Below are 20,407 nucleotides of genomic sequence, written 5' to 3'. Positions count from 1 at the left end.
TTACAGACCAATCTCAAAAATACCGTTAATTGCTAAGATATTAGAGAAGGTTGTGGCTAAGGAGCTTACAGCAGTTTTAGACAAACATAATCTCTTTGACAAATTTCAGTCTGGCTTTCGTAGAGCTCATTCTACTGAAACAGCCCTTCTTAGAGTTTCCAGTGACATTCTGATGCAAAACGATGCGGGAAAGTGTTCTGTGCTCCTAATGTTGGACCTCACGTCAGCCTTTGACACCGTTGACCATTACATTTTGCTTGAAAGGCTGAAATACTGGGTTGGTGTATCTGGGTCTGCCTTAGAGTGGTTCTCCTCGTATCTCTATGAACGATACTTTTCTGTGGCGGTCTCTAAGTACAGGTCATCTTCCACGTCCCTGTCCTATGGTGTGCCACAAGGTTCCGTGTTGGGGCCCTTATTGTTTTTAATATATCTACTTCCTCTCCAGCATGTTTTGAGCCCCTTTGAGGACATTCGCTACCACTGCTACGCAGACGACATCCAGCTATATATGTCTTTTAAACCTGAAGATGTTTCTAAGCTGCAGATTCTAAATGTGTGATTAGAAACCATCAAAGGTTGGATGGTTGACAACTTCCTCCAACTTAATGAAGAAAAGACTGAAGTCCTTGTATGTGCTCCAGACAGACATGTACCTAACATAATGAATGCTCTTGGTCCTCTTTCAACATTTGTGAAATCTTCTATCAGGAGCCTAGGGGTAACCTTTGATTCTGCTCTTACCCTGGATGTCCACGTCAAATCTCTGGTTCGGTCCTGCTTCTATCATTTAAGAAACATTTCTAAACTGAGCCCTATAGTATCTCATACTGAACTGGAGATTGTTATTCATTCATTCAATCACGATTGGACTACTGTAATTCACTGTTTACATGTCTAAACAAAAACTCCCTGGAGCGTCTGCAGATTGTCCAAAATGCTGCAGCAAGGCTTCTGACAAGAACGTCTAAGTACTCTCATGTGACACCATTGCTTATACAGCTGCACTGGCTCCCCGTTGAATTCAGAGTCCATTTTAAGATACTGGTTCTGACATTTAAAGCTCTTCAAGGACAAGCACCAGCCTACATCATTGAACTTTTACAGCCCTATGTCCCTAGTAGGTCCCTGAGGTCTTGTGATCAGGGCCTACTTGTTATTCAGCATACTAGGCTGAAAACCAAGGGTGATAGAGCTTTTGCCACTGTGGCCGCCAGACTGTGGAACTCTCTTCCTCAGAACTTAAGATCTGCAGACTCATTGATTACTTTTAAAAAACAGCTAAAAATACATCTTTTTAGAATTGCATTTTGTTAACTTTGGACTGTTTTTGTTTTGTACCTTGTGAAGCACTTTGTGATCTTTGATCTAGAAATGTGCTATATAAATAAAATTTTACTTACTTACAAAATAAAAACCAAAGGTAAATGAAAAATAAAACAAGTATGAAAGATGAAAGTATGAAAGCAGGAATAAAAGCTAAAAAAGGTAATAATAGTCTAAGACTTAATCATGATGAAGGGTATGCAATTTTGAATAAATGGGTTTTAAGGTTTAAAAGTAGAGAGAGTTTGTAGTCCAAAGATCTGGTGGAAGTGCATTCCAAAGTCTTGGGCAGAACCACTAAAGGCTCCGAATCCCATGGAAGTCAGGCGAGCAGGTGGAACAGACAGAAGGGAAGCTGAAGAAGAGCGGAGTGTACCGGGGGTGAGTACATATATAGGGGAGCAAGGTTATGAAGCGCTTTGAAAATAAGACGAGTAGACGAGAGATTAAAGAATTACAGTAATCTAAATGAGATGTTACAAGAGCATCGACAAGTATGGTGGTACTGTTTGGAGTGAGTGAAGGACAAATTAATGTAAAAAAGTTAAATATTAAGAAGATGAAAATACGAAGACCAATTGTTAATTAGGAGGTTCAAAGGAAATTAAAATAGTTATCACCATGGCCTCATCCGGTCAGAATGCAAAGAAACCCCTCAATTAGTTGTGGTAACTGGGTTTATTTCAGTGTAATCAGTGGTAACTAAAAGAAAGACACACATGGACTGCTAAACTCTGAAAGAGAAAACAAGGTTGGACTTTAAGTCACTAACTTAAGAATAAAGGCTTAAACGCCAAAGACCAAATTAAACTCACCTCAGCTGCTGCCCCATATGGGAGTCATAAGAGTGAGCTGAAAGTGAGTGCAGTCCTTACAACAGTAACAAGAGGACAAGAAGGAAGAGCAGACTTTTGTATTGTTCAGTTACCCTTTTTTTTTTTTTTTTTTTTTCCCCTCTCTTTTCCCCCCCCAGTTACCCTTCTGACCCTCGAGCAGGAATAGAAGACGGCTGAAGCCGTTCCTTGGACCCTCCAGCGGGAACTGAAGACAGCTGGACAAGCCCCTCGGACCCTCCAGCGGAGGCAGACACAGGATCAGCAGGTATGAAGACCTCTCGCAAAGCAGATGGCTGAGCTGCAGGCTGAGCAGGAAGCTGAGCTGAAAACTGAGCAGGAAGCTGAGCTGAAAGCTGTAGTGGACATAGAGTTGGTGGTGATGTTGGTTCTCCTGAGGCTCCAGAACATGGGTTAACCAGCTGGACGGGCTCACCAGTGCCTCCAGCGAAATCAGACACAGGTGCAGGCTCCTGCTGGACACCAGCCGTTCCCACCCGAGACATTGGGGATGGTCCTTTAAATTCACAGGCTGTACAGATTCCATTACTTCCAGGGGTCCAGAGTCAGATGAGGTCAGGAACCCAACCTCTGGGGAAACCCTGGGGAAAATTAGAGTCTCTGGAAAAGCCAGTTTTTTAAACAACAGAAACAGTCTTTGAGGATGCAGACTTGGAGCCAGCATCTGCTGTATGTATTATTACATTCCTGGGCTCGGAAGGAGCATTAAAAAAGTCTTTAAAGTCCATGGAGCCAGAAAATATGGTCTCTGCATTTACAATTTCAAATATGACAAAACCTGAGTTAGCTGTCATAAAGTTTATAGACTCAGGAATGACTGACACAGGGTCCAGGCTCGGAAGGAGCAGAAAGAACACAGACTTTTGTATCTCTATGTCCAGGCAGAGCACAAGATAAACAGTCCTTTAAGTCCATTGAGTGGGAAGTTTCAGCCTCAGAAAACACAGTCTCTGAAATTGTAATTCCTGGGTCGGAAGGAGCAAAACAAAAGTCTTTTTGACTCACTGCATCTACTGATGACTGCCAGTGGTGTGGATGTTGCGTCCTCCTGGAAGAAGGAGCAGGATCAGCAGGGAAAAGTGATGGCGATGTGGAACAACTCTGATGTGGCTGCTCCTGCTGTGGTGTGGAAATGCTGGATAAACTGGGTGAGACGATAATTATTCACGCCGGCAGTTCATGCAGCAAGTCCTCCGGCGGGCCGGGCAGCGAATCCTCCAGCGGAGGTGGCAGGTGAGTGGTTGCAGTTGGTGGGTGAAGATGCAAAGTGTTAAGGAGAAAATCCTGTATAAGCAGATGAAGGGAACTCAGTAGCCAGGGAAGCCTGGTGTTACGTGCCCCCCGAAGGGGTCTAGGCATGCGAGTGAGGGGACCAGTAACAAATGAGTCCAGAACAGAATGAAAGGAGAACAGACAGGTGCTAAATAAAATAGTCTTTATTACAGATAATCTTAACATAAAGAGCCGGCAACGCCGTTTTACCAATAACACTTGGAAAAAGGAAAAAGGTTGCAACAACAAAGAACACAACAACCAAACAAAAACTCCACACCACGAGGAGGCACTTCCAGGGGCCCACAAGCTCACCCTGTCACTAGCAGCAGCTAGCTTTACTGCTGCCGAGGCCCACAAGCCCACACTACTCACGTGAAGCAGCTACTCTCCCCACTGCTCCTACCACTCCACACCATAGGCAGGACAATCACACACCTAGCACTCAAAGCAGAGACATCAGAGAAAGCCCACCCTGCTCACAGCTCATCCCCAGTTTAAATAGCCTCAGAGGTGATTGCTGACTGGATTCAGGTGGCAAACGAGGCTAATCAAGAGCAGCTGTGTCCTGGGGAGAGAGGCGAGTGAAACAGAGACAGAGGGGTGGAGCAAGAGAGGAAGAGGCGGAGAGAAAAACCACACCCACACAAGGGCAGTTTCAGGAGGCCCAGCTAGGGCCGTAACACCCGGGAACTGATCGATACTTCTCTTCAGGACAATCCAGCCACTGATTACATAGTTTGTCCACAGAAAGAATGATTTTCACACGGAGCTCTTCAGATGGGGCGAGCACTTTTGGGTCCATTGTGTGGTTGCATCGTTCTGTCACGATACGGCTGTGCGGCAGGCAGGATGTAGACCCAAATGCAGGACTCAAACTCAAAGGGTTAACTGAAGGAGGCTGCTTTATTGCACTTGCAAAACACCATGACAAAACACTTGCAAAAAACAAACTGAAACTCGAAACTAAATACTAAACACCAGGAAACAGAGCAAGGGATTCTCTTTTTGCGGCAACATTTAATGTCCACATAATTCACTTACCCTGATTTTTTCTAAAATGTGCCAAATATGCACAACAAAGTAATTAATATGTTTAAGTGTTTGCCATTATTTAAACATATATGAAATGCATTTCAAATATTTTTTTTTTTATTTTACACACCTTTTTGGTGACAAATTTCATTTCAAATTTCATTTCAATTTCATTGTGTCCCATAGTGCCGTAATCAACTTCCTCCAGAAGTATATGTCATATATATATATCTATATCTATCTATATATATAGATATCTATATCTATATATATATATATATATATTGATCTGTTGTTCAGAAACAACAGATCAACAGCTTTGGCATTGATAGATTTAGTGGAAGAGATAACAGAATGTATGGATAATAAGAAGTATGCACTAGAAGGTTTTTTTAGATTAAAAAAAAATATTTGATACTGTCAATCATAAAATTCTAATAAAAAAACTGAAAAAGTATGGGTTTAGGGGACTGGATAAAAAGTTATGTAGTGAATAGGCAACAATATGTACAAATAAACGAGTATAAATCTGGATCCAAAAATGTTTATTATGTATATAAATGATATTTGCCAAGTATCGGAAGATTCTAAAGTTTGTAATATTTGCAGATGACACAAATATATTTTGTTCAGGTGTGGAATTGCCACAGGTTTTGGAGGTGATCACACAGGAATTAAAGATATTAAAGAAGTGGTTTGATATAAATAAATTATCATTAAATCTAGATAAAACCAAATTTATGTTATTTGGAAACCATAAGAAAAATATCAAAGTAAAAATATGTGTTGACAATGTATATTTAGAAAGAGTAAATGAAATAAAATTTCTTGGTGTGATCATTGACCACACCATCATTGTTAGGGGGAAATTGGAAAGGGGGCGTTGCCGTTCTGGGGAAAACAAAGCAAATCTTGGATCAGAAAGCACTGCACATATTATACTGTGCTTCACTACTACCATATATGAGCTGTTGTGTAGAGGTCTGGGGAAACACATACAGAAGTAATACACAAACAATAACTATAATGCAGAAAAGGGCCATTACAGTAATAAATAATGCGGGGTACAAATGCACTCTTTATCAAAATGCAAACTATAAAATTCCAAGACTTGGTGAAGGTTAAAACAGCGCAAATAATAAAGCAGGAAATAAAATGCTTCCAAAAGACATCTGTAAATTGTTTATAGAAAGAGAAGGGGGGTATAACTTAAGAGGGAAATGGAATTTAAAAATACAAAGTGCTAGAACAAGGACACAGTATGTCTGTCTCAATAGTAGGAGTTAAATTATGGAACAGTCTAACAGAAGAAATAAAAGAAAGTAACAAAATAAACCAGTTTAAAGTAAAATATAAAAAACAAATTTTAAACAAATATAAGAATGAAGAAAACGGGGTTAACCCAGGACGGTAATTGAAGTGATGTTTTGGTTTGGTGAAACTATATTGTGATGTTTTTTTGTTTTGTTTTGCTGTTGTTCCATTTGTTTGTTTGTTTAATTTAAGACTAAAAGAAAATTAAATGAATGAGATGTAAAATTTGAGGGGGTAGGGGCAAATAAGTGTATACATTCTCTCTTGCTCTTGACGAAGGCGGTCGCACTTTTCTCCTCTCCTCCTCCTCCTCTCCCTTAGCTTCCCTGCTTAGCCTCTTGTGTCCTTGTCTAGTCATGGTGTTTTTTGTATTACTTTTCCCTGGAACACTCTCTCACAGTCTGTTCTCTAAAACCTAAAAGAGGAATTATGGATGTGATCAACTGGTCCCTGAATGCATACGAGTTGTTTGCACTAAAGTAAAAACCACCATCACTTCATGCGGATACCCCTTCGGCGCCAGCTGCGGTTCTATTCTATGCATCCCCCCTCCCCCTCCAAACGCCTTCGACCCCTCCGATGCAGACGGTGGATCAAGGAGACCAGCGCTTATGCTGCAGGGCCGGATGTACTGTCTACACTGGCTGTCTCTCACCCTTTACCCATCCCTGTTGCTTGTCATGTGTTTCTTTGGTGTATTAAGAGTTTTTTCATGTGCTATGTGCTGAGGTGTTTTTTTCTGTTCTCAAACTGATCTCCCTGTTGGAGCTCAGTCTGGGGGGAGTTATTTTTTTTCTCCTTATCTTTCCTCATGTTGTGCTTTTTCCATGTTATACCCCTCTGACCTGTCTTCCCCATGTGATGTTTGTGTAATGTATTGTCGGAGGGGTAAGACGGCGCTGGCACGGCTGACAGCCTTAACCCAATTTCCCTCGGGATGAATAAAGTATGATCAATCAATCAATCAATCAATACTTCTGCCTACTCCTTTTCAAACAAAAGAATGGAATGATGTTATGTAATGATGGTGAATGTACATGTTTAAAATAAAAATGAACTGAACTGAAATAAATATGACCAGTCTTTGGATAAATAGTACTGCGACCATGTTTTGTACTTCTCTCGTGCATCGATGAGGTGCATTCTCACAATTCAGTAAGCGCTGGATTATTGTTACTGCTGTTCACAAAAGAGGAGATGTGAGTTAATTTTGTGTGATAACTGCCAATGGAAACTGTTTTAAGGTTCTTTAATTCTGTTATATTATCGATTGAAGTTGTCATATACGAAGAGTGAGAGGTGCATGGTCACTAGTGTTGATTAAGTTGTTTTATAATATTAATGCAAAATGTGTTCACTGCCCTGTGCAGGTTGGTCTTTTTGTTGGAGTCTGAAATTGTGCGAGTAAGACCATTAAATTCACCTGCAGCGAGCCAGGATTCAGGATCCCAGCTGCAATGCAGGAAGGTTTCCAGCCTACTTAGAAGTGACAGCCGCGTTACTTCTTAACAGATAAGCTTATGAGATCTCAAAACAATACACTACCCGGGTAGTACTACTAACATTAACAGTATCCACACACACTTAACACACCTGAACTGAAAAGGCTGAAAAGAACTCTGAACTGAGTACACAGACTGACAAACATGGACTATTGGAATTTTCTCATTGTGAATTGTTGAATGACTATTTATGGTTTTGTTTAAATAAATGTTAACTGTTTGTTTACCTGTGTGTCACTTGCTCCTTAGTCGATTCCTAGAGAACATAAACCCAAGATCCTAACTTCCTCTACATTCTGTAGTGGTAAAGTATCATGTGTTACAAATAAGTTTTTAGCGTCACGCTGAGACAGGATATTCCTCATTTCAGAGATATTGCACAAATGGAAGACAGCAGCCCTACATATTGGTTTAATATGTGCATTGAAGGACATATCCTGGTCAAAAATTACTCCAAAATTACTTTCCTGCAACCAGGAAAGAAATTACTAGCCAGGGAGACGTGGCTAGTCGTTGCTCCATTATTTATTCCAATTCAAACACATGCAGTCTTTTGTTACTTTATAGTATTACAACTGTGTATTTACTTTTTCCAAAAAAATAGCTCACAGTATGATGATGAAGGTTTGTCACTTGCAGTTGCCTGCAGCAAAATTGGACCCCTTCCAACCATACATACATTACACAAACATCCCATTGGGGAGACAGGTCAGAAGAGGGAGCTTACAGAAAAACAGTGAAATGTACAACACAATAGGGGAGTGGAGGAGGAAAAAAGAGAACTCTACTCAGACTGAGCTCCTGGTAGGGGATCAGTATGAGAACAGAAAACAAAAATTCCTCAGCACAAAAAGCACATGAATCTTCACACTGTAACACCATGAACACATGACAAGCAACAGGGATGGGTAAATGGGGTGAGAGGTCGCCGGTGTAGACAGCAGCATGATTCCACGCTGGCCCAATCAATCGCAGTCTGCATCGGGTGGGTGCAACCATCGGGGGCATTTGGAGGGGGGAGGGGGGTGAGTGTACATCTGCGTCAGTGTACATGCATATGTGTGTGTGTGTGTGTGTGTGTGTGTGTGTGTGTGTGTGTGTGTGTGTGTGTGTGTGTGTGTGTGTGTGTGTGTGTGTGCGTGCGTATTCTGTTCAACTTGAGAGAGAGTGTCCTTTTACCTGGTTAAGCAAAGTCAACAGTCCTGATCCAACGCAGGTGTCCTTGAAGGATAGGATCAGAGAAAATTTGTTGTTCAGGAGCCAAATGAGTGAAGGAGATGATTGTTTGGGTTAATGTGAACAACTGCATGCAATTTCACAATTGGTCTAATGTCCATAACTGGTCACTTGGTCTGTCAATTTCCCATTGCAGAGCCGTGAGCGTCTCCAAGATCTTATCCATATTGCGTTCAATAAACACAGTGTGAGTACTCAGGGATTGTTCAAGCCAGCTCCGATCAGCCAGAACTCTGTTATCATGGTTCCGAATGAGTAGATCTTGTTCAATGTCCACTATTGAGAGTGTCGCCAGACACACGACACAACCGACCATCGAGTATCCGACAGCAAGGGGCTCTGCAGGACAATCAGGCTCTCCCGAGCCCAGGCTTCTCATCAAAAATAGGGTGTCAATTTCATTAAGGGACCAGTTGATCAAATTCATAATTCTTTAAGTTTTAGAGAACAAGACTGAGAGGGTTAGAAAGTTACACAAGAATAGACAAGGACATGAGAAGCCAAGCAGGAAAGATAGGAGAAGGGAGAGGGAAAAGATGCAACTGCTTCCGTCAAGAGCGAGATAGGATTTCACATATTCTCAATACGTGTTCAGTTATCAGATAGACAAAGAGAATCAACATATTCCACTGTCATAGACAAAGCCAATTTTCTTATGAAACTCGCTTCAAAATGAATGCTAAAAAGATAAATCCATGAATTTCGAAAGATTCCAAAAGAATGATGTAATTCACTACCATCTTGATATGTGCACTGAATTTAAGTAAATACTTTTTGGCAGAAAACAAACAACTAAAACAACACACTATAAAGGTGGAGCCGATCAGTAACATTGCAGAACGTTGAATTTACTAGACTAAACAATGTTTCTGTGCTTTCAGTTTCTCACCTTAATAACTGATCTATGCAATATATTGGGTGTGACTGCTTTTATTTTCTATTTCTGGCACAATACTAGCCTGCAAGCAGGAAAGAAATGATAAGGCAGGGAGTACATGTAACATGAGAAAACAGTGCTGAGCATGCTTCTGACTACTAACAACAGGCCAAACCATGGTCTCACACTGCCACCTACTGGTACAAAAATGGAGCATCAGCTACAAATATCCCAGACTAAGTTACCAGGTCTATAGTTAAAACTAGTTAATTTAGAGAATTTTCAAAAGAAAATCTCACTTACATTTAAAGTAAAATAGCTTAAATATAAGTTAATTCACATAAATGTGATTAGACGTTAGTGGCTATCACACATACACATTCATACTGTTGCTCTTTGATTAGATAACTCTATGGCTGCTGTCAATGAACAGGCGAAGCTTACGGGTTATGCAGCCAACTTTGTAAGTTGGAACATTAAGTCTATGAATCACCCTGATAAGCAGAAAAAGGTGCTTACACAACTCAAAAATCTGATCTCTCTTTTCTGCACGGGACTCACCTTTATATAGCAGACCAGTATAGATTGAAGACTGGTTGGGCTGGCCAAATAGTCTATTCCAACTTTAACTCTAAGACAGAGGGGTAGTCATCCTTATTGGTAAAAACATCCCATTTGCTGTATCAACCATTTTATCTGATCCTATGGGTCCTTGTATTATTGTGGTTGGCCAACTTTATGGACTCCAACTGATTTAAGCCGACATTTACGCCCCCAACTGGGATCATTGTCTATTTATTCTCACGAATTCTGGATATGACAACACACAATCTCATTTTAGCTGGAGGTACAAACTGTGTGCTCTCTAACCTAGAAAGAAGCTCTAATAAGGATACTCACTAAATCAAAATCGGTGGAAACAATTAAAACAATCCTATTGCGTTGCTGATATTTGGAGTTTTCATAATACTTCATCAAGGACATGCTCCGACTATGCTCGTATCCACAAAACGTTCTATTGGATAAATTAATTTGTCACTAATAAATGTGCTCTTCCACTTATTGACACTTGCGATCTATTGTTATTTCAGATCATACCCCCCCCCTATTGATGAGACGGGGGATGGATACCTCACAGCCCTCCGCCTCTGGGAGTGGCCCTTTCTACTAAGGAGGCAAGAGGTGGCCAGGAGTCTCTCAGTGAGTTCTGCATGTCCTGGTGACCCTCCACCTGGTTTTAAGGTGGGTGCAGCCTGATCTATCTAGAGAAAGTCTAGACAGACCAGACCAGCTCAACCACACAGACACTTCCAACCTGATGTGAAGACAAAAGCAGAGTATGCAATATGTGGGACAAACACACACACACTCACAGATCAGGGGAAAGAGACAGAAGAAATGGCAAAAGAGAGAATATCTCACACACACACACCAGAGGGGGAAGAGAGAGAAATTGGCAAATATGAGATCATGGTAATCAGCTTGAACTGAAAGTGACTGGAAATGTTTACGTTTGCTCAGCCACCCATCCATTCTCTGCTGTGTTTCTTTTTCAGTGTCACAGGGGAGCTCGAGCCTATCCCAGCTATCTTATTGCGAGAGGCAGGGTACACCCTCCACAGGTCACCAGTCTGTTGCAGGGCTAACACATAGACACAGAAAAGCATTCGCACCTATGGGCAATTTAGAGTCATCAATTAACCTATTGCCACTAACTGCAGGTCGTTGGACTGTGGCAGGAAGCCGGAGTACAAGGAAAGAACCCAGGCAAAAACAGGAAGAACATGCAAACTCCACACAGAGCGATGGTAGAGTTTAACTCAGGACCTTCTTCCTGTGCGGTAACGGTGCTAACCACTGTGCTGCCCTCGTGTGAGCAACCGTCTCCCAGAAATTTGAGCAAGTTCAATTACTTTCTTTTCAAGCTGCTTACACTACATTGACTTATGTTTTTACACAATCTCAGAAGAGGAGAGCCACTGAGGGAACGCCTTCCGCCCCCTGATGTCTCCACCACTATTGTAAACACCCACCCTTCCACATTGTCCGGGGAACACTGGCTGGCTGTTTATATTTCGAGAGACAGACCGTTATTTTTATGATAGTTTTGGCAACTCCCGAGACAGCTTTACCCCGGCGATAAAGAGCCCGTTCTCACTCCCGAGGCGTAACATCCCGACGTTTTGTCACGTCCTGCGGCGTTCCTGAGGAACGCGAAAGGTGACCTTCCACGTTGTTATGGTACGCGGCGGTTTCCAGCCCTGTACTGCAGCCCTAAACTTAACCTTATCACTAAGCCTAACCATAACCTTATGCCTAACCATAACCTTATTCCTAACCTTAACCATAACCGTATCCCTACGCCTAAACCTAACCTTATCCCTAAACCTAACCATAACCTTATTCCTAACCTTAACCAGCAGTTTAATGAGGTGAAATAGTGTTTTCTAAAGCGATTTTAAGGGAAAAAGCGAAGATGTGTAGATTGAGTCCAAACGGTTCTCATGTGTCCGCAGTTTTCCGATGTCGTGACGTAGGAACGCCTTGGGTGCCCAAAAACGTAATATGTTGACGATTTGTCACCTAGCGTAAAATGTTACGATTTGGGAGTGAGAACGGGTTGGATAAAGACGTTTTTTCTTAAAAAAATAAATCTGTTCCAGTATTTTAATATCGGTAAAACAAGTGCAGAACAACATCTCCATCACATGCGAACAACATTGTGTATCTTTTTTATTTCATATACAACATGTTGTATCTTATTCACATCGGCTTAACATGTATGGTACTAATTTTATTTGTAATGATGCTATGGTGTGTCGTTTTGTCAACAACATACAACCTGTTGCTCTATGCCGCGATTATGTGTGTGCGCGCAACATGGATACTGATATGTACTAATGAGAATAATGAAAGTATAAGAGCATGATTTAATCGAGTCAGCATTATTTATTATCAATTTTTAATGTATACCCAGATAGCAAGGAAACATTGAAACAATGTTGAGTCAATATCAGGCGACGTCATTGAAGCAACGTTGAAGTGTGACGTTGACCCAACATCACTCTTGCACCCATTTTTAACGTTGAAACAACGTCAGGTTTTGATGTTGAATCAATGTTGAAACCTGACATTGATTCGACGTTATATTTTCTAACACTGTTGACATTGAAACAATGTCAGATTCTGATATTGAAACACTGTTGAGATATGGTATTGATTTTCCACCTCTTTCGCACAGTTGCTTTTTATTGAAAAAAACAAAAAACCAAAAAAGGTCAATAGACATGTATCATTTGCAAAATACTTTATTAAAAGACAAAGTTTCCTATTTACATTTCTATGTTTCACGTCACTTTTTATTATTTACTCCGGGATGGGGATGGATGATGTGCATCCTGCGCGCCACCCGTACGATCTGGAGCATATCTGAGCCATTTCTGGACTGCTTGAGCAAAGACCAACTCAGACAGAGTTCGCCCCTACCTGCTGCGCCAGGCCATCTAGGACAAAAAATAGACACACACACAAAAAAAGGGAATTAGAGCACATGAATAAGCTCTTGTTAATTGTCTTCAGCAGGGAGAAAGTATGTAAACTCCTAGGCTGATAAACATGAAAGTCACCAGGCAGAAATCAGCAAACTGCCGCATTTGATTCCCAAAGAGCTATAAGCTGAAAATGCGATATGTCTTAGCATGGTGTGCCGTGTATCCTTTAAAAAAAGAAAAGAAAACATGGGTCCTCGGGCTGTACAAAGTGTACAACCCGAGGACAAAACAAGCCGAAGACCAAAGACTCCATCTCCAGATTAACCGGACATGAAAGTCTTGTTATTAAGAAAGACAAAGTAATATAGCAAAAAACAGACATAGGAAATGTGAAACGCACCCAGCACATCAATTGATCCCTTTATTGTTCACTTTAGGCTCATAAAATTACAATAAATGTTAAAACTTACCAAATATGCATCTGCACGGCGCTGTCTCTTTAAATGCCCTTTTTTGCTTTGTCTGGTCCTTGGTTTTTTTTCCCCTGTCCAGTTGAGTACAGAGGCCAGCTCCTTTGTAATGGCATAAACCATTACACGGCGGACTCGCACCTCCAGTGTGGTCCAGCAGCACCAATCAACGCAAAGCGTCTCACCTATAGACACATTTTATGAGATGGAATTAGCGAGTCTCATGTCTTAAATGTGTATGCAAGTGCCTGTGTGTTTACTTCATGTAATTGATGATAGAAACATGTCATTTAGTTTTCCCTAAAGCCTGATTTTCAAGTCATACAAAGAATAAACCAAAGTATTGGCAGTGCAATGTATTTCTATTCCCTTTTGTTGGATATTCATTTGTTAGTTCTTGTAACTGCTAAAAGTGTTTACTAGTTTTTGCCTGTCACATATATTTGTTATACCATGTAAACTGTGAAATTCCAAGATTTTCAAACTTGCCTTGTAATAGTGGCTCTGGAATCTACAGAAAAAAAAAATCACAACAAGATGACATTCAGGAGTATAAATTAGGTTTTTTTTTTTAGATAAGAGTACAATGACATTGTGATGCAGCTTTAAAGCTTTTTTAAAAGCATACCATCTATAGGGAAGACATCAGACTCTGCATGCTGGCGAGATCGCAAAGCTGTGTCGGTTTGTGCCGGAGTGGCGAAAGGTGCCGGAAGCTGGGTGGGGCATTATGATGGTTGCTATCAGTGGGCTGGGGGGCAGACTGCGGAGTGATGAGGGCTGTTTAGAAAAAGATAATTTTTTAAGTATTTAAGAATACAGACAACTTGTCAAAAAAGTTTCCTCGTGTCAGACACAGATATGTACACAGACACTAGACAGTATTTTATTACCTGGTATTTTCACTCGAGGGGCCTGGGGAAACCGTTTTTTTGTAGGCTTTCCCCACAAAAAAACTCATCCTCTGAGTCCGTATATGTGTACAGGGGATTTGGTCTAAAGAAAAGAAATTAAAAACGGTCTTAAGTAATTGTAAATATGCTTTTGGCATATTGTTTCCTAAAGTTAGTTTGATTTCTAACAACACACACAGGAAACAGAGACGTGCAAGAAGGTACAGTATACAATGAATTTTTGAAGTGCACAAGTGTACACGGCTTTGCATTTTTAAAAAGTTTACAAACTTCCACTTTTTGGACTATATTATGTGGTGATATTGCAGTATGCAAGCACCACAGATATGTATAAAAGACAAGATCATAAATTCTTAACAATCAAAGATATGTTTGTGAATAAAAAGGTTTTACTTGTGCTTTCTTTTAAGACTGGTCTGGGTTTCTTCTTCGGACTGAAGGTCAGACGTATCACAGCGTTCACGTGGATATCTCTGAAGACTGCGTTCTGCTTCGTGAAATGTGCCTCGAAATACAAACACAATGTATGGCCAGACATACATTACGTGTGGACAAAAGGTGCAAACGCATAGAAAAATCAGCGGTTTCAAAAATACGCTGGTACGTGTGGACGTAGCCTTATTCATTATTCAAGGCACAAACGGAAAGTCATGTACGCGTGCAACGTAAAGTTAGGTGAGCGTGCAACGTACAGTCACGTGGGCATGCTGCGTGAGCTTTCAAACTGAGTCTAAAGTTTTCGTGTGCGAATTGAAGCGAGTGCTCTCCAATCATCAAAAGTAACAAAGTCATTGAACACGTTTATACAGTTAACTTTACGTTTATCAATCATATATCACAGATTTAGAATTTTTTGTAGTACTAAGCAACTACAGAGCGAAAGTCTGGGTCAAGCACCGAGGCGACGGCAAGAACAAAGGAAACCTCGAAGCGTTAAAGCTAGCTTTGTAAGGGAATATAACGAAGAAATTATGAAACAAAAATGTTTTCTTTGTTGATATACTTTGTTCGCAGTGCAGTTTATTTGTTGCCGGATTGTAAGAAGTAGACACAATTTAAATAACAGTAAAAAAAAAACTCGTTAATGTACAACATTAACGAGTTTTTTTTAATGTTATTCAAATGCAAACATGGAAATACCGAGTAGGAAAAAAAAAATCATTCATTCTTACCTTATACTAATCGTGGTGCAGGCCAGTGCAGTGCATGAACTGATGCCTTCTCCGGTCAATTCCGCTGAGAGTAAATTAAATGTCCCGCTCTACTGTAGAAGACAATGAATACCTGGGGGGGGGGGATGTACCAATGTGAGAGGGGTGCTGCGGAATAGTCCAAGTGATCGCTGCTTTAATTTCCCGGTCAACTATACATAAATTGCACGTAGACACGATTTTTTAAAGCTGGTGAACTAGACCAAGTCATTGATAACAAATGAACAATAAATCTACTTTCTCTGGTACTTTATACCCGATCAGTTGCAATGCAATTTAATGCTCAACTACAAATCGATGGTTTTTGATGGTGACCGGAGCCGAATGATCGTCAACTATAAATAGACGTTTTCTCGACGTTGTTGTTGTCACCTGGTCGACTATAAATAGATCAAATATCAATGACAAAAAAACAACGGTGAATCAACATCGTTACAACGTCTCTATAGTAAGACCGTCGGTTTACCACAGTATTTCAACGTTGTTACAACATTGGCATTTCAACCCCGACCATATACGACGGTTCGGATGAAAAATCAACATAGATTCAATGTCGTCTTGCTATCTGGGTATTATACATTCACATCATAGCCATTTTAGCTGAAATAAAAGAAAATTCAATATTTTGGCAGTAATAAGTGGAAAAACAACCAACAAACATTTTAGCAGGAAAAAAAAAAAAAAAAAAAAAAAAAAAAAAAAAAAAAAAACATCCAACAAAGATTTTTCGCAGAATAAAAGAAAACAAACCCCAAGATTCTAATCATAAAAAGGCTCTGAATTCAACAATCCAGTTATTTTATTTAATGTACTAAGCCTCGAAGGTCCACTCCATCTATTCTTTCCAGCCAATAGGTGTCAAACCCTCAGAAATGTGTGTAGTTGTCACTGGTTTAATCAGATCATAAATGCGAGAATGCGGGATGGTGCGTTTATCAACAACAATTTCACCTTTGTCATTGTAAGAAATCAAGTCTGGCGAGCAGTTCAGCACTGATAAAATAAGCTCTCCATTCCTGATGGTTCCTGCATGCTGATGTTGGGGTACCAAAAACATCTTTTGCACATGCTCCATGTTCACCTGCTCGCTATCAGACTGGTTACGAAAGGGTTTTCAAAGTTTTGATCTTTTTGTCAGCGATCAGTCTGATTATTGGTTGGTTTTTATTTTTTGGTTATTTGTACTAATGATCTGCCTTGCAGTACGTTAAAGGCCATCTCACAATGCATTAATGAAATCTATGTTTGCATTACTAATAATAAGTCTGCGCAAGCTAGGGGGTGACTTGTATATCAGTGCCAACAGAGAGATTCCCCTGCATGCGCAATGCCATCCTTTCACCTCTTCCATGTTTTTTGCTTTGGGATATAAACAACAGGATGGTCTGACAGTAAATTGGTTCTGTTTATCTATGGGGTTAAACAAAATTAGGTAAGTTAGTGTTCAAGGAAATGGTTCTACTGGATTTTCCTTGAATAAAACAAATTCTGAACTAGATATATACAACTCAAATTCCTATGATGCACATATTTCATGAACACATTTTGTACTTATACATTATTAGCGGCATCATTCATTAAACTATCTATAATTAGCAAATTGTTCTTGTCTGTAGGTAGGCATACCACAAAGTTAATGTCTCTTATCTGAAGAAAATGGTTATATAGCGGCTACATCCATCCATCCATCCCTCCATCGTGAAATAATCCTGGAAGCATTTTCAACAACGTTTCTGACCCCATCTTTTTAATCACGTCTGATAGTATCAGATACAGATACTCGGTGTGTGTATGATGTCTGATTGGCTACAAACACATGGACTAATCCTTTCAAGGAGTCGTGGGTGACAACTTTTGAGTTTAGCACATTGAGTTTTACACCTTTACATTTAACCTGTGTGTCTTGACCTGCAAGGTGTGATATGCATAGCATTTTGGCCCTGCGGACACAAATTCGACTATCGACTAAATCTGCACCCCCCTCTCCAGAATCTAGTTCACCTGTGAGATCCCTGAGGAAGGGTCCTAGAGGCGGCATCCAGTCGCCAGGGTGTGCTGTGAAAATGACACTGCCTGTGTCACAATACAACATTCGCTGCTGTAGCTTGTATAGCAAATCATACAGCATCAGTCTAGTGTGCAGTGGTCATGGCATCCACAAAGACATTAACATCCTTCACACGGGCTGCTCTACCACCAGCATGGCACCACTGCACCATGGTGACATCATCAGAGATGAAACAAAACTGACGCATGTCGTACTGGTCGATTGTAATGGAATTTCTTTCACTTATGTATTAATCACGTTATTGTAATGCCTTGGTGATTTTAACATGTCTGACACTCATACTTAAGACAAATGGTAGGGGGTGTAGTAAGGATGTTGGGGGAAACAGGAACTCCAGAGGACCAGTCTTGAGGACTCTGGGAGGTAGCAAGGGAGTGTGAACCTTAAGGTGTGAAACAGCTGTGTACTGCCTTTTGTTCCTGGAGAAGGTATTTAACTGAGAGCCATGCTAGGCTCAGTGAGACTCTGCTGACCCTGCCCCGTGGTCATGCAGGCTCTCCACAAGCTTGTTTGTATGTTCTCTGTGTGTTTGGATTAAAGAATGTTGGCTACCGCTCACCGCTCATCTGCAGGCTTTATTTAAGTGGAAAACTTCCACAACATCACTAAATATTGACTGGCTGAATCTAGAAGGGTCCGTGATTAACTCAGATGAATGTTTGCCCTCATGCTGAAATGCGCCCATAACAAGTTTAGCAGAAGTTTGTTAGTTTCTAACAACTTTATTTACACATATCTTGGTTGAGTCTAGCATTATTCCCTCCTCATAACACTCGTCAGTGTACTTCTGCTGGTCATCAGGAGTTTTACCATGTTCTGGATAGCCTGAAGCCTCCTGTTTAAGTTTTAAAAAGGCTTTAAACAATGTGTCTCTCTTATTGGGGAAAATGCCGCACCTCATCAATAGAAACAATCCTGTATCCTTTCTCAAGAGCTTTTTCAAGCTCAAACGACACCCAGGTGCCCGACAACATCTTCTCACTGTCAGTGTGCAGGCATGCTGTCTGCTGGTTCTGCTTTTCAGAACACATGCTACAGAGTGGGAACATCAGTTTGTTCTGTAGGAAAGGACTGGGTGAAACAGACCTCTAGGTGGGAGTACTGAGCATTTAACAAAGCTGAAATAATTTCCCAGCCTGTCAAAGTTGTTGTAAATGATGTGCGGGTGCCTGACAGGATAATCTTTTTTAGATTGCACTGTGGGATAGAGGCTGGTAAAATCATAGTAAAATATTTTTTCATAACAAGTAGTCTTGTGGTACAGTTTCATGGTGTTGGTGCGCTCTCCAAAGACGGCGTCTCGAGGGTTCAGGTGTTCTGGTTTTCTGTATGTGTCCATGAATGTCATAAATGTGGGGACTGTCTACTTCAATGCCTCCCATTCACACTCCCACATCACGACCACATTCACACTGTTGTGATCTCAACGCATTCACTTTATCACAAAACGTGTGATGCAGCAGTCCATAGGATGCCTTGCTGACAGGGTTAACCCCATGGTGAAAACACCCTGCAAATTCATAAGCCGTATTGTTTGTGGGGTGAAAACCATCCACAAAATATGGACCAACTCTGTTCGGCTCCTCGGAGCATGTGTTTTACCACTGTGTTGGTAGTGTGGGCTACATATTGAAGCCATTCAAAAGAGAAGTTAGAAAACATCTTATTCTGGTCAACATATGCACCATCATACATAAGAGCCAGCATGTCATCAACATCGTTAACACAGTAACGCGTCAATTCAGCATGGAAAATCAGAGGGAGACTGGGAGATTCTGGGAGACGGTCTGGTACCATTCCATAAATCTCACCACTTTCAGACATCCTGTCATAGCCGTAGAAGAAGGGGTCTGGGTATGGTCCCACATAATACTCATTACCTCTTGTATTAAATTTGTGTGACCCTTCTCCAGGTCTTCAAAACCTACAAGAAGTATGTAGTTATCAAAGCCAGGTGTGTTATGTGCTATGAACGTGTACCCACAAAAGTTTGGGTGTCTGTAATGCCTTCTGCATAGCACAAGTTGTTGGGGGCATTGTTTGGTATGTACAAATCTTTACCTTTCTTTGACAGTATGTTGTCATATGGTATGCGTGCCAGTCTTAAACAGGCACCACCGTTACTGTTCTGCGCTACTGTGACAAACTAATTCGTCATCACCTATAGAACCATCATTACTCTGCATGACCTGTGCTATTTCATCAAGAAAATTTCATTGTACTCATCTTCAGCATTTAAAACAGTCTGTACATCAGAAGCCAGGGAAGGGCCTCTGAAAACAACATTTGCCCGGCTGAGAGCCAGACACTGCCCTATCTATGACATTGGCTACACAATCTCTTACCCTCGCTGGTACCTGGTCTGGAATATCCATGCTTATGTCTCTAAAATCAATACACTCACGCAATTCTCTTGCATTAGAAGCAGGTATGAGTGTGTTTACCAAACCTGTGCAGGTTTGGTAAGGGCAGCTCTTGTCTGTGAAGGATTAACACATTGTCAGTGTTGGAGGGCTCATGCAGAAGGAATAGTGATGACATTAGAGGAATGGAGATGTACTGTGATGTGTGCAGGAGCAGCAGAAGCAGCAGGAGCAGCATCAGATGGTGTGGCACGGGTTGCGTTCTCACAGACACGCATACTATTCAGTCTTCTGTGCAAAATATCACATTTCGTTATCATTTCTTCAGTCCTCTGATTAAATACCTCAAAGTCAAACCATCTAACAGGCTTAGCGGTACCATTACTCTGAATAACTTGTTAAGAGGGTCCATGGCTAGGGCTTTAAAAGTCAGACATTAAAAATGCTTGTTGTTGCTTGTTGTTGTTGGTTAAG

General features: G+C 40.9%; 2 long non-coding RNA genes across 2 annotated transcripts; both read right to left on the bottom strand.

Annotated features, from left to right (window-relative positions):
• Positions 1-12,776: 12,776 nt before the first annotated feature.
• LOC135933716 (uncharacterized) lies at positions 12,777-14,072 on the bottom strand. Its single transcript, XR_010573903.1, has 4 exons — positions 14,006-14,072; positions 13,867-13,888; positions 13,378-13,562; positions 12,777-12,919 (listed from the first exon to the last, which is right to left on the bottom strand). It is a non-coding gene; the product is annotated as an uncharacterized LOC135933716 (long non-coding RNA).
• LOC134639388 (uncharacterized) lies at positions 14,062-15,568 on the bottom strand. The gene is made up of 4 exons (XR_010095347.2): positions 15,464-15,568; positions 14,685-14,796; positions 14,271-14,373; positions 14,062-14,157 (listed from the first exon to the last, which is right to left on the bottom strand). It is a non-coding gene; the product is annotated as an uncharacterized LOC134639388 (long non-coding RNA).
• Between the last annotated feature and the right edge of the window lie 4,839 nt (positions 15,569-20,407).

This window comes from Pelmatolapia mariae, linkage group LG12 (genome assembly GCF_036321145.2).
Source record: "Pelmatolapia mariae isolate MD_Pm_ZW linkage group LG12, Pm_UMD_F_2, whole genome shotgun sequence".
Classification (NCBI taxonomy): Eukaryota; Metazoa; Chordata; class Actinopteri; order Cichliformes; family Cichlidae; genus Pelmatolapia; species Pelmatolapia mariae.
This window is presented reverse-complemented; position numbering and strand designations above follow the sequence as displayed.